Source organism: Sapajus apella, unplaced genomic scaffold (genome assembly GCF_009761245.1).
Source record: "Sapajus apella isolate SASKATOON/1434 unplaced genomic scaffold, GSC_monkey_1.0 scaffold24, whole genome shotgun sequence".
NCBI lineage: Eukaryota > Metazoa > Chordata > Mammalia > Primates > Cebidae > Sapajus > Sapajus apella.
The window spans coordinates 21,590,059-21,600,086 of NW_022436964.1; the positions used below are offsets into that span (position 1 = coordinate 21,590,059).

Sequence of the window (10,028 nt, forward strand, 5' to 3'; positions counted from 1 at the left end):
CTTTATTAACTTATGAAAATAGTATTTTGACTGGATACTGTGAAGACTAAAAATAATGCAAATAACATCATCTAGCTATTTAATCTGTTTCCCATTGGGGTATGTATTGGCAATTCCATAACTATTTTACATGTCTACTGGGATTGAAGTGAAGATAGTGTAAGTGTCTCAGTGTCTGAGAAAAAAAAAAACTTACAAATAAAGAAAGGGAAAGAGCTAGAATAAAACATGTCACACTGGATTGTAATTGGAGGTGTCAATATGAACTTGTGGTTTAGAAAATATATACAGATAGGTAGATGTAGAAATAAATACAGATGTGTGTCTATGCATGGGTTCATATACATACATGTCTTTGCTGACAGGACCTAGGAATAATCACCATAACAATAAGCATATCCAGAGCCCAGGTCTTGATTTCCAAATATCATTCTCTGTCAAAAGAAATCGCGACTCCATGAAGAAGTCATTAATTCCAGGCCTGGGGCAGGAACAATATAAGATGAGCCAAGCCTGGCATATATTGTAATCACAGAAAAGATGCAAGTACTCATAAAAGGATGGGTTCTATTAAAAAGATGTAGAAAGCAAACGGAAATTCGTCAAAGTCAAAGCTGGAACCTGAGCCACAAAATAAATAATGATGGTACGAGCTTATAACCCACAGAATAAAATGTCCATGAAAATACAGTGATATAAATAATTGTATCAATAAACACACAAGAAGGGACAGCTCTTCCAATAAACCAATACAGATAAAATGAGGTAAATTTTTAAAAATCATTATTAGGCAAATCTCACAGCAATAACTGTTGCATGTAAGATCCCACCAATGAAAGATGAAATCAGTGGGCAAAAGTTCAAGAAGAAGCAGGATATTAACAAAGTCTCAAAGTATCTCCTCAAAGATATTTATCAATTAAAAAGAAAAAATAGTTACTTTACAGTGAATATAAATTTGATGGACACAACCTTAATGAAGTGATAAAGGTTAACACCACTGGCAACAAGACATATCAGTTTCATGTATCCTCTGATACCGTGAAATGAGAAAGACACAAAAGCATTTTGTGGTTTAAGAAAAATAAGCAAAAACATGCACAATCTCAATCTAATCATGACAAAATATTGAACAAACTCAAAGTAAGAAATTCTACTAAATAAATAACCAGGGTCTCTCAAAAGTACTTATCATAAAAGCCAAGGAAAGAATGAGGAACTGTCACAGATGGGAGGAGATTAAGAAGACACCAAATAAATGTAATGCGAGATCTTGGATTTGATCCTAGAATAGGAAGAGGGCTTAGGAGAAAAACTGGTGAAAAAAAAAAATCAGTGGTTTGGTTAATAGTATTGTACCAGTATTAATCTCCTGGTTTTGATCACTGTATAATGATTTGTAAATTGTTAATATTAGAGAAAGCTAGATAAAGTATATACTTGAACTCTCCATGTTTTGCACCTTTTCTGCAAATCTAAAATTATTTCAAAATTAAACATGTTTTTAAAATATAAATTCACTTTTATTCTGAATCTCATAGTTTATTCAAGTCTAATGATACTTTAGATTGTTTTCCTTAATACTCAACATAAAAAGACATCTATGGGGGCTTTTTTCTAGCTCTCTCTAGAAATCTTCCTCCTCCTGCTGCCCTAAATTCTTAATTATCTTAAGGAACCAGGTAAAGTAGAAACAAGACATACAAAAGTCAAAAGATTTTAATAGCAAGATGGCCTGAAATTCTGTCTGAAATAAGGTAGGGTGACTATGTATCTGTCTGTGTACATATTATCCAAATGTATAAAAAGGTTAAAACAATTATTAAAGCTACAGGATCATTCTTAATCATTTTGCAGCTGAAACCCTGCATACAATAGGCATTCTGTATGCCTCACAATATTAATGAGTAATAAAGCAATCCACCGCCCTTGCCCAAATGGTGAAGAACTAAAAATTAATGAAAATTCATTCTCTTTAGATTTATGAAAATAAAATTATAGCTTGAAGGAGGAAAAGAAAAAAAGCTTTCTGATGGTTACTGGATTCATTGGTCTCACTTAAGTTCATGAACAAATCTAAAACCTGTGTGTCTACCCTGGAGAAGTATCTGTCCTGGACCCACTGTTTACATGGAAGGGCTACGCAGCCAAGGATCAGCTTGGTGGCCTAACCTTTCTTTGTCATTTGTCTACCTTTGTAGAAAAGTGCCTATGGCACTAATGACCTCTATTAGCTGTTTTACTTTCACTTCCTACCATTCCTGGACAGCAGAATATAAGAAATCTTAAAAGTACTTTCATTAGCTCCCCTAAGTGACTGCAGACATATTAATATCTGGCCCACACTTTAAGAGACTTGGTGGGGCTGGGCGCAGTTACTCACACCTGTAATCCTAGAACTTTGGGAGGCCAAGGTGGGCAGATCACCTGAGGTCAGGAGTTTGAGACCAGCCTAACCAACATGGAGAAAACCCGTTCGTCTCTACTAAAAATGCAAAATTAGCCAGGCGTGGTGGCACATGCCTGTAATCCCATCTACTCTGGAGGCTGAGGCAGGAGAATCGCTTGGATCAGGGAGGTGGAAGTTGTGCTGAGCCAAGATCACGCCATTGTACTCCAGCCTGGGCAACAAGAGTGAAATTCCATCCCCCCCCAAAAAAAAAAGAAAAAGAAAAAGAAAAGAAAAAATGAAACTTGGCGGACATTTTTAGTAGCCTCTTTGAAAGTTAATGCATAACAGTATTTGCATTTAGATACCGTCCTTCATAATATAACTAAGCTAACTTATTTCCATTCATTCCGGCTTTGGAAAAGAAAGACACAGCAAGTTGCCACTCAAACTTCAGACACTTGAAGACCACTAAAGATCAAGATGCTCTTTTCAAAGGGGCTGTGTGGGCAGAACCTGGTGAGCAGTTTCTTTACCTGAGCCAGTTAAAGACTTAGTATAGCCAAGCACGGTGGTTCACACCGTAATCCTAACATTTTGAGAGGCCAAAACAGGCGAATTGCCTGAGCTCAGGAGTTTGAGACCATCCTAGGCAACATGGTGAAACCCCGTTTCTACTAAAATACAAAAAATTAGCCGGCCATGACAGCATGCACCTGTAATCCCAGCTACTCCAGAGGCTGAGACAGGAGAATCACTTGAATCTAGGAGGTTGTAGTGAGCCAGGATCATGCCACTGCACTCCAGCCTGGGTGACAGAGCAAGACCCCATCTCAAAAAATAAAAAAAAAAGGACTTAGTATGTGACCCCTAATCTTTTACTGTGCAGCATCTAGCTTTTGCATGCTCATAAAAAAATGGACCTCATACAAGGACAGCTGAATATCCACGTGCAAAAGAATAAAGTTGGACCCATACCTGACACCATACATAGAAATTAATTCAAAATGGACCAAAGACCTAAATATAAGAGCTACAACCAGAAAACTTTTAGAAAAAAACATATGAGTAAATCCTTATGAAGTTGGATTTGGCAATGGTTTCTCTGATTTAACACTAAAAGCAACAAAAGAAAAATAAATAGGACTTCATAAAAATGGAAAATGTGTGCATCAGGGGACTCTGTCAGGAGAAAAAAAATCTGCAGAATGGGAGAAAATATTTACAAATCTTAGATAAAAATCTAGTATCTACAATATATAAAGTACTCTTTTTTCTCATGATTTTTCAGTTTATTGCTCCCCTGCTAGGCTTTCAGTTTAACACGTAGCAAGCTCTACAAGTGAAGAAACTGAAGGTTCATGACAAAACACAACACACTGGAGACACTAGCTCAAATATTTTCTCCAAAAAAAAAAAAAAAAAGATTGTCCATTTTGACTTATTCTGTTTTGGTGCCATTCAAAATGTATAAAATGCATTAGCAACTAAATGAAGACTGGGTTTCTATAAAATGAAATAAGTAAGTAAAGAAGCCAGCACTGCATGTCTTAACTGAATTTTTACATGGATTTGCAGGTTTAATTCTACTTGTATACATAGCATCTTTGTTTTAATCTAACACATTTAGAGAACATTATATTGTATGCACTTGTACAGTCTAATATCTAAGTAGAATACATCTATCTTATAACTTTATTTTGGAAAATCAGATATTACAGCCCATCGAATACATGATTATAAGGATGCATGCAATCACCTTCAAAGCTGCTGCCATCAATACTCAGAACAATTCACCTGCTATCTTGTTGAGACCTCACCTTCTGCCCTTCGTGTTTGTCTTGGGGTAAATCGAGAGAAAAACCAGAGGCCAGCGCTCAGCACAAAATGGTCAGTGTCCACCCCTCATCTTCTCACTGGGGTATCATCACCAACATCCTCAACCCCAGAGCTGGCACCCCCAAAAGACTTCCCTGCAGCCCTCTTCAGCCACAAGACATCACAGTGAAGGGCTTGGAAATGCAGGACACGTTGTGGAGCATGATGCGGAGGAGAAAGACCAAGACGCAGGCCACCAAGATGACAGTGCGCACCTCTGACCAGGTGGAGTTTTCACCACGCCCCGCCTGCCCTGCTCCTCCTCCACCACCTCCTGGGAGCCCCGCCTTCCACAAAATGCTGTTCAGCAGGGATGGTCACCAAGGTGACGGACTTCTGTGGGTTCTTGGGCAGCAGGCGCCAGCCCATGTCTCCCGGCAGCGGCGCACGCTCCTTGGAGTTGGGCAGCGGCGGCATGTAGCACCCGTTGCTGAGAAGTCTGATGAAGACCGGGTATTCTCAGAAGTGTGTGGAATGGCGATGACAGCCAGGACCTCGGGGTCATCCGGGAGCTGCGACACGGAGAAGCCAGGGCAGCTTGATGACACCGCGGCACCAGGAGCACCCACAGGTCCTTCTGGCTGCTCCTTATCTGCTGGACGCACACTGAATAGCAGGTGTACTTGCAATCCAGCAACTTAGGCCTTTGCCGGGGGCTGTAGTAACTGAAACAAATCTGACATTCCAGTAGAGGGACGTCTCCGTGGTGGACCGTGAGCACGAAGGTCAAGGCCAAGGTGAAGGGGAAAGACCTGGTTCTCAGAGGCCGCCGCTCGGCGTCTTTCCAGTGAAAGTGATGGGGAGCTCACAGGCATCCAGCACTCACGGGGTGTTCATTTTGTCAAAGGCCAGGCGCCTTCAGTGACAAGCAGTTCAGACCCAGCGGCGGGCAAACCTTCTCTCAAAACACCCAGGAATACGAGGCCAGCAACAATGGCAATTTTCAAAGACCACGGCTGCTGCAAACAGCAGTTCCCAAGGAAAACATCCCAATATGATTATTTCTCCTCCAAACTGAATCTGTCACCGAGCCCCTTTCACCCCCTTCTGCGTGATTACATCAGGTGGAAATGTACGCATTTGGGAGGCAAGAGGCTGACAGGCAGGAAGCACAATTGAGACTGAGCTTTCTTCCGCTGACCTATCTCTGTGGCGGACTCGGACGCTCACTAAAGAGGGGGCAGTAGCAACAGCACCCGGGGTGGTCCCGACGTGCCCGCCCGGCTCAGCCAGATATGCGCCCCGTGCCCCGGGCTGGCAGCCGCCCTCCGCATTCGCAGTTGGACATGGCCGCCAGTAAAGTACTCTTACAATTCAACAACAAAAAAGACACGCAAAAGACCAGAAGAGACACTTCCCCAAAGAAGATACACAAATGGCCATCAAGCCCATAAAAACATATTCAATGTTATTAGCCATTATGGAAATTCAACTCAAAACCAGAATGAGATATACTTCAAAACCACCAGATGACAAAAATTTAAAAAAGAAAAGGAAGAAAAGAAGGAGAAGGAGGAAGGAGGAGGGAGGGGGAGGGGGAGGAGGAGAAAAAACGGGAAAATAAGATCTGGTGAGGACATAAAAAAAGGTAACTCTTAAACTTCACGGTGGGAATGTAAAAAACTGCAGCCATGGTGGAAAACTTTGGTGGTTTCTCAGTAAGTTAAGTATAAAATTACCATATGACTCAGCAACTCCATTACTATATACCCAAAAGAATGGAAAATAACTGTTCAAACAAAAACTGGTACAAAAATGTTCACAGCAGCACTATACACAATAGCCAAAAGGTAGGAACAAGCCAAACATTCACCAACAGATGACTAGGTAAAAAAAATATGGTACAGCCACACAACAGAATGATAAGCAGCCTTAAAAAGGAATGAGGTTACAACACGGATGAATCTTAGAAAGATGAAAAACATGTTACAACACGAATAAATCTTAGAAAGATTACGTTAAGTGGAGGATGCCAGATACAAACAACTACGTACTGCATGATTTCACTTATAAAAAATGCCCAAGATAGGCAAACCCATTTGAGGCAGAAAGCAGATTAGTGGTTTCAGAAAGCAGATTAGTGGTTTCAGAAAGCAGATTAATGGTTGCAAAGGGCTGAGGAGGGAGAGGAGAAATTAGAAGTGACTAGTTAACAATTATAGGGTTTCCTTTTGGAGTGATGAAGTGTTACAGAATTAAATGGTGGTGACAATTGCACAATACTGTAAATGTATTAAATGCCAATGAATTGTAGTAGACTTTAAAATGGTGAAGTTTATGTGATGCATATTTTTTCACAAGTGAAAAAAAGTGAACTTCGGAAGAATGGCTTCAGGTGAGGAACATGGGGATACTAAGGCAGGTAAGGTAGTGAGGACAGGAGATATGGGCACAAAGGAGTCCCAGAAGGACAAACTGAAGACAGTGTGGATTCAAGCACAGGAGTTAGGTCATGCATGTATCCACACTCCCTCAGTGAACGTGCTGGCCATGCTGCTGCTTTATGCAAGACACTTCCTGGTTAAGTCCCCTCATACTTCCAGGCTCTGAGCCAACCCACACTCACTACCTGGTCTTTCACCTACAAAGATTTTGCTGCTTTCTTCTCTTCCACACACACTACATTCTAGTTCCTTGTCACCACAAGTGTCTCTACAAAGCACACACTGCACTTTCTTGCTTTCCTTAGAAATGGAACCCTTCCTATTTCGAGATGTGAGTACAGTCTTCTCAAAAAACAAGCAAGCAAAGAAAAAAACAGATGGGAGGCCACAAGTATAAAAGATATTGGGAGTTATAGGATTTAAGCAATGTTTAAATATGCTCATAATAGTTATTTGCTGCTTTGATTTTTACGTATTTGAAAAAGCATTTATTGAGCACACACTGTATTTTATGTTGCAAAAACCATCAGGTCACATCAGTACTCCTCTCAAAGCTCTTTAATGGCTTCGCACGTCACTCACAATACATTTCAAAACAGTTGTTGTTGGTACAAGGCTTGAGCAACTTCTGACCTCATGTCTCTCCACTCTCCCCCACCCTTTCAGAGTTCTGGCCATACCAGCCTCTTTGCTGTTCTTCCAGCTCACCATGAGTTCTACCAGCTGAACGTCTCTGTATTCACCTTCAAACTCTTTCCCCGGCTATCTGCATGGTTCACTTTGTCATTTCCCTCAAGGCTCTGCTCAAAGGTTACCTTCTGAGGCTTTCCCTAACTACTCTACCATAAGTGGAGTTTTCCACTCACCTACGCAGACTCCCATCATTACCCCTTACCCTGCTTTTCCCCCCTCACAGAACCCATCACCGCTAACACGCCATGGTTGTTGGTTGGCTGCTTGTATTCCCACCAGAGTGTAAGTTCCACAGGGGAAGGATTTTGTTCACTGTTATGTCTCACCATCTAAATACTGCCCAGTACAGAGTAGGGGCTCCTCCATAAATATTTGGTGAATGAATAAATGGCACATCTAGTAAGAAAACTTTTGCTTTAATTACTGACTTTGCTGAGTGTTTACATGGGGTAGATGCTGTGTACTAAATTCTTCTATGTGGGACATCCCATTTAATCCTCAGAGTAACTCAACAAAGTATCATAATCCTTATTACTAAACTATATATTCACATGTGAGAAATGAAACACAGACAGGCTAAGCAACTTGCTCACAACCAAGAATTAAGTGGGTCTTATCCTAGGGACATGGGAGTCAACTTGAAAGAGCTTCCATTAGCCAAAGATAGGATAACTTGAGCAAAAAGAATAATGATTGCAACTGATTAAAGAGTTTATAGTCACGATATACAAATAAACAAAAATTATTTGGTCACCTTTGGAGACTTCTAGGGTATCAATTCACTATTCTAAAATTGCTAAATAAAAGGACAGAATCAAGCATTTATTTTGCTTCCTGTACAAACTATATTTCAGGATAGCCAAGTAGTTAGTAAGAGAAAGTTCTTAATAAATTTCCAGACAAGAAATGTTAAAGGAATGAGAGAATATTTTTAAATTGCCATTTTTCTCCAAGCCCTAATGAAGTCACAATGTAAGCAATTATCATGAGTGGATGGTAAAGCCATTAGATCACATGTTGATGGGGAACTTTATAATGGGTAGATCATGTTGATATGACTGAAGGTAAGAAAACCAGACCTCATGAGCCTTACGATGTGATGTATGAGAAAGTACACAGCGCCACCTAGAAAACATTCTTGCTAAAAGAACCGAACCTGAGTCTCATCAAAACTCTAAATTTACCAGTTCATAGGAAGAGTGAAGCATAGAAGAATATGTTCAAAAACACCATGAGGAAACAATCAGCCAAATACAAACTCAGGGGCATTCCACAGAACAGATGAACCGATTTCTTCAACAAATAAATAGTACCACAAGTAGAAAGGAAGAGATATTCTCACAACCTGAGAAAGACTTAGGAGTCACAATAATCAAGTATAGTATGAAAACTTTGCTTGGATTCCCATTTCAAACACAACTGTAAAAGACACTTGTGAAGCAACTGAAATTAGGTTGCATATGATAGGAAGAAAATATTGCTAATTTAGTTACATATGGTTATATCCCTATCTGTTAGAGAATCATATGGAAATATTTACAGGTAAATTTAAATTTGCCTTAAAGTATATTTCAACAAAAAGGGGAAGAAGGCAAAGGAAGATGGAATAGAAGAAACAGGATTGCCAAAATGTTGGTTTTAAAGTTTCCTTTTAAGTTTTCCTCTCCTCTACATGCACTTTAGCAAGTTAGGTTTGCTGGTGGGTCTTAGTATTTCTTTCTAAATTGACAAGATTATATTTTCAGTTAATTTTTTTCAAAACACCTAGCTGATTTATTTTCTGAATATTTGCACGTTTAAAATTTTCTTATCAGCATGCATGCATAATTTACCTAAATATAAAGTTTTAGAGTTTTTCTCTCAAAATTCTAAAGCTATTGCTCCATAGTCTTCAGGCACTTAGAAGGCATTTGAAGTCAGACCAATTTTGGTTCACAAAACACTCCAGAATTCTCAGTTCTTAACACAATATTGAAATTGTTGGTTGTCACTACCACACCATTACCCTGTTCAAGAGCCTGAGTTCCTTGAAAGAGGGAATTGTGCTGTTTAACAAAGTATCTCTAGCTCCTAATTCATCTGGCACATGACAGACACGCCATAAAATGTATTAAATGCATAATGAATATTGTAATGCCGAAGAAAAACCTCCCAGTATGTGTCTGGAAGTATGTTCCTTTTTATAATTGTATTTGGAACATATTGTATCTTTTATCTGCAAGGTAAGATTTCACAGAAAACTAAAGGAGTCTATATACATTCTTCCTTTATTTTATCATTATGTACACTCCGACCTTTACAGACTTGTTTCTTCCCTCGTATTCTACTGACATGGTTCCTCCCAGACATTGACCTTTTTTAAATGCCTTTGACTTCTCTGTAGCATTTTACACCACTGAGAAAACCTTCTTTCTTCTTGAAACACTATGAACAGATTGCCAGGCGTCCCAGGTACCTCCACTACAGCTCATTAAGAAATTCAGATGGTAAACTTTTTTTATTATTTATTTATTTTGAGACAGGGTCTTGCTCTGTCAACCAGGTTGTAGTGCAGTAGCATAATCACAGTTCACTGAAACCTTGACCTCCGAGGCTCAAGCAATCCTCCTACCTCACATTCTTGAGTAACTGCAACTATAGGCACACAACACCGTGCCCAGCTAATTTATATGTATTAATGTGGC

At 39.7% G+C, this 10,028-nt stretch overlaps 1 protein-coding gene and 1 pseudogene across 3 annotated transcripts in view; both read right to left on the reverse strand.

The window, feature by feature from the left end:
- PLGRKT (plasminogen receptor with a C-terminal lysine) overlaps positions 1-10,028 on the reverse strand; it is an 87,025-nt gene that overhangs the window by 51,520 nt on the left and 25,477 nt on the right. The gene's annotated exons all lie outside the window — the stretch shown is intronic.
- LOC116559883 lies at positions 3,174-5,072 on the reverse strand (annotated as a pseudogene).